At 47.4% G+C, this 5,286-nt stretch overlaps 1 pseudogene; it reads right to left on the reverse strand.

Annotated features, from left to right (window-relative positions):
* Positions 1–201: 201 nt before the first annotated feature.
* On the reverse strand, positions 202–4,839 carry LOC112944384 (annotated as a pseudogene).
* Between the last annotated feature and the right edge of the window lie 447 nt (positions 4,840–5,286).

Below are 5,286 nucleotides of genomic sequence, written 5' to 3' on the forward strand. Positions count from 1 at the left end.
TAGGCACCCCTCGAGTAGGTCCCCTTGTTCATATATGGCTCTGATTACCGGATATATTTCCCTGTGGACTTCTTGTATTGCACGTATTGCCTGTATCATATCCCTGGGTAACCCCTTTTTCTCCCTCCCTTTCTTTTCAACAGGGTATACTGGCGGGGGTGCCCCGTACATGATCTCGAACGGTGTGAGATTCATCACATACGGCGTGTTTCGTACCCAGAATATGGCATAAGGCAGGAGCGTCACCCAATCACCACCAGTCTCTGATATTAATTCTTTCAATGTTCGGTTCATCCTCTCTACTTGTCCTGAACTTTGTGGGTTATATTCACAATGCAATTTCCACTTTGTTCCCACTAAGTGCAGTAAGCTTTGAATTGCATTGGCCACAAAAGCAGGCCCATTGTCAGACCCTATCACTTCCGGTATCCCATATCTGGGAATTATTTCTTCCATCAGTATCTTAGCTATTGTTTGTGCTCTTTCCCATTTCATTGGGAAAGCTTCTGCCCATCCTGAGAAGGTATCTACCATTATCAACAGATACCTATACCCTGCAATCTTCTACTATCCTTCGACTTATCGCCCCTTGATTGTGGAACTGTAACCTGGCTGAGGCCATTAATTTTGCAGCCTTTTTTTTCCAAGATGTGTTGTTCGATGCAGCTGGTTTAATAGCTGCTTCCCCAGAGCTTGAGGCAACATTAGAGTCGAGTCTGAACCCCTATACCATCCATCTTCTCCTTTTTCCGCTTTTCCAGTCCCTTTTATCCATCGGATGTCCTCATCAGTATAATTCGGTGTCCAAGGTAATTGCCCCATCCCCGGGGGAGGGATATTTAGCATCAATTCCTGACTAATCCCTTCCTGGTCCTTTTCAAGAGTCACTCTAGCTGCTTCTTTCGCTGCCTCACTGGCCCTCTGATTCCCTCGACTAATCGGGTCCGTCACTTTTTGATGCCCAGGGACACAGCTATTGCTTTAGGCTTCTGAATCTCTTCTAACAACCGCAGTATCTCCTCCTTATTTCAAATGTCTCTCCCAGATGATGACACAAATCCTCTTTCTCTATATATTGCACCATGTATGTGCATTGTTCCGTAGGCGTACCGGCTATCGGTATACACAGTCAGCCTCTTCCCTTCAGCCAGTTCTAATGCTCTTGCGAGAGCTATTAGCTCGGCCTTCTGTGCCGACGTACTCTGCGGCAGTCAGGCGTTCTGAGCGACTCTCCCGCCCAGATCTACCACTGCCGCTCCCGCCTTTCTGATTCCATTCTCCACGAAACTGCTCCCATCCATAAACCACACAAGCCCCCTCCTTCCAGAGGTTTATCTATTAAGTCTCTTCGCACTGTGGCTACTTCTGCCAGTATTTCCTTGCAATCGTGCACCGGCTTCTCATAATCCAGATCTGGGAGTAGAGTGGCCGGGTTTAAAACCAGAGGATTTGTAAACTTCAGACGGGTCGGATCTAGCAGCAGGCTTTGGTAATGTGCCAGTCTTGTATTTGTTAACCACCGTGCTGGGGGCTGCCAGAGAACAGCCTCTACTTGATGCGGGGTAGTAACCCACAGCTGTTGTCCAAAAGTCAATTTGTCTGCATCTTTAGTCATTAAAGCGGCAGCTGCTATTATTCTCAAGCACGGAGGCCATCCTGCCACCACAGGATCTAACTTCTTTGACAGATAAGCCACCACCCTCTTCCACGGCCCTTTATTCTGAGTCAGCACTCCCTTAGCAATGCCCTTCTTTTCATCAATAAAAAGGTGAAATTCCTTAGACGGATCGGGGAGTGTCAGGGCAGGGGCTTCCAGCAATGCCTGCTTCAAGGCTTCAAAAGCCTCTTTCATTTCTCAAGTCCATATCCACTCCTGAGACTCCCGGCTTCCCTCGTAGAGTGGCTTTGCTATTTCAGCAAATCCTGGGATCCACAATCGACAATAGCCCACCGAGCCCAGGAATTCCCGTACTCCTCGGGCTGATCGTGGTTTGCGGATACGCAGTATAGTCTCTTTCATAGGGGCTGTCAGCCACCGCTTCCCTTGGCTTAATTTATATCCCAAGTATACAACTTCCTTTTTACATATCTGCGCTTTTTTGGCGCTGACTCTGTATCCCAATTGAACTAATTCTTGTAGTAAATCTTCAGTACCCCTTTTACAGTCCTCCTCAGTCGCTCCCGCTATTAATATATCATCCACATACTGTAATAAGGTTAGTTCAGGGTGCTTATTTCGGTATGACTGTAAATCCTCGCTTAGTGCTTCATTGAATAGGGTTGGTGAGTTTTTGAACCCTTGAGGCAACCTGGTCCAGGTAAGCTGTCCCGATATCCCTTTCTGTAAATCCTCCCATTCGAAGGCAAAGATTTTTTGACTCTTCTCTGCTAGCATTAAACTAAAGAATGCATCCTTTAAATCCAGTACTGTATACCAGCCCATAGATGGGGGGAGTGTGCTAAGCAGAGTATACAGATTTGGTACAGTTGGATGAATATCTTCAACTCAGGCATTTATCTGTACCGGCGGTAATCATTCCCTCCTGGCTTCCAAACTGGCAGCAAGGGGGTATTCCAGGGAGACCAGCACTTCTTTAATATCCTGAGCTCTATCAGCCTATTGATATGTGGGGTTATTCCTTTCTTCGCCTCCTTCGTCATCGGATACTGTCTCACTCCCACCGGCCTGGCCCCTGGTTTCAGTTCCACAATTATTGGGTCTCTATGGGCAGCCCTCCCGACCCCCGCTGTTTCGGCCCAGACCTCAGGGATCTTTTCTACCCATTCTATTATTTCCTGGGTAATCCCTTCTATTCTCCTGGGTTGATATATACGATATTCATCTTCCAACCTCATTGTCAAAACATGTAAAGGATTTCCCTCCCCATCTCTTATTTTTACACCTCCTTCCTCAATATATATTCTGGCCCTAAGCTTAGTTAATAAATCTCTTCCTAATAACGGGGCTGGGCATTCCAGAACATATATAAAAGAATGCGTAACCTGTTTTGTCCCCAGATCCACCCGCCGATTTGTGGTCCAGCGATAGGATTTCACTCCATTAACCCCCTGAACCAGACTGGTCCTCTCAGCCAATTTCCCTGTATTTTTATTTAAAACCGAATGTTCAGCCCCAGTATCTACTAAGAATCCTATCTGCTTCCCTTCCACTCCAAGCGTTACCCAGGACTCAGGGAAGGGGGCCGAGTCCCGACACCCTCAGTCGCTTTCCTCTCCGCGCTCAGCTGTCATTACTTGGACTCGCCTTTTATGATTTTGGAGCCCTCCTCCTTCCCCAGTTCTTTCCTTCTTTCTCTCCGGACATTCATTCTTCCAGTGCCCCCTCTTTTTACATATCGCACATTGATCCCGCTCCAATCTCCCACTTCCTTCCCTTTCCCCACTTGCCTCTGTGCTCTCTATTCCTCCTTTCCCTATGTAAAGGATCTTAGCTAACTCCTTTTAATTCCGTCTGTTTTCTCGGGCTTGGAATTCCCGATCCTCCTTCCTTATTCTTTCCTGTCTCTCCTCTGGTGTTTCTCGGTTATTATAAACCTTCTCTGCTACTTTTAACAGATCTTGTACTGTCTGTTCCCCCAGTCGATCTATTTTCTGCAGTTTCTTTCTAATATCCGGGGCGGCTTGGTTTACAAAAGCCAAAATTACCGCTGCTCTATTTTCCTCTGCCATTGGATCTAATGGTGTGTATTGTCTGAACGCCTCTAGCACTCGTTCTAAAAACGCGGCTGGGCTTTCTTTTGGTTCCTGTCTGACCGCAATAACCTTAGCCAAACTGGTGGGTTTACGTGCTGCTGCTCGCAGCCCTGCCATCAGAGTCTGGCGGTATATTCGGAGACGCTCCCTACCTTCAGCCTGGTCGAAGTCCCACGGAGGTCTCGTAAGGGGGAATCCGTCATCTATCAGGTGGGGTTGGGTGGTGGGTCGCCCATCTACCCCAGGTACATGCTTACGCGCTTCTGCTAGGATTCTCTCCCGTTCCTCTGTGGTGAACAAAATTTTTAACAATTGTTGACAATCATCCCAAGTGGGATTGTGAGTGAACAGTATAGACTCTACAAGGTCTATTAAGGCCACAGGTTTTTCCGAAAATGACGGATTTTGACTCTTCCAGTTATACAGATCACTGGAAGAGAATGGCCAATATTGATAAGTTCTCTCCCTGTCCGGCCTTGAGCGTAGGGCTCGGAGTGGGTATATTTGTACACTTGAACTTCGCAGTTCATATTCCTCCTGCTGTGTGCGTCCCGGCACCCCATTATTCACACCCTGAGGTTCATCTCTTCCCGGAGGTGACCCCAACTCTGTAGCTGAGGTAACCCTTGAGGACGAGATAGCTCCTTCTGGGGTGACTGGTACCGGAGCATAAGGCGGGGGATTTTCATTTCCCAATTCCTCTAAACTGGGATAAGTCTGTGAATTTTGAAGAATTTCCACTTTTTTCTTATCCCCTTTTCCCACACCAGTTGCCAATAATGCTTGAGTTTCTTTAACCACCAAAGCATCTGGCTTATGACTAATAAATGGCCTCAGCCATTCAGGAGGTTTCTCAACCAAGTCCTCCCATACTATTATATAAGGTATTTGGTCCGGGTGCCCACCCTGCCCCGGACTTAGAATTTTTCTTTTTACCTTTCTTACCAATTGTGTATCCAGGCTGCCCGTTCGCAGCCAGCCCACATCAAAAGTTGGCCATTCGCTAGAACAATATTTTATTAGTTTGTTTTTCTTTACCTCCACTGACAAATCATGCCCCCGTCTTTTAACATCCTGAAATCGTTCAACAAACAGGGAAAGAGGAGTAGACTGACTTTGCCCCATCTTTTCTTCACAAGCAGACAGAAGTAACCACATACACATACACGAGACAACAAATAATATTCACACAGCCGGCACAGTTATATGCTCATTTTCTACCAGTAAACGGTTCTTATTCCAATACACGTAACTAACCTTTTCCCAAAAACCTCGGGGTGGCGGGGACGTCTCCCGCGCCACCCGCTGGCTACTCTGCGGTGCGTCCACCTGGGTGTCTGCCACATTTACCCTTTCCCTAGGCCCGTAATATCCCGCTTACCAAGACTCTCTCTCCTGTTGGTTCCTCCATACCCCGTCCGTCCACCTGCTCAGGATCCCGGACGAGCCCCCAAATGTTAGGTACGACTCTTGTACCTCAGACGGACAAAGGCAGAGAGAGAGACCCAAGAAGCGAGATATTTTTATTACCATCTAGCTGGGGTCCAAGGCTCACCCTAGAAGGGGGTCTTG

Source organism: Nothoprocta perdicaria, unplaced genomic scaffold (assembly GCF_003342845.1).
Source record: "Nothoprocta perdicaria isolate Ctin4 unplaced genomic scaffold, notPer1 scaffold_167, whole genome shotgun sequence".
Taxonomy (NCBI): Eukaryota; Metazoa; Chordata; class Aves; order Tinamiformes; family Tinamidae; genus Nothoprocta; species Nothoprocta perdicaria.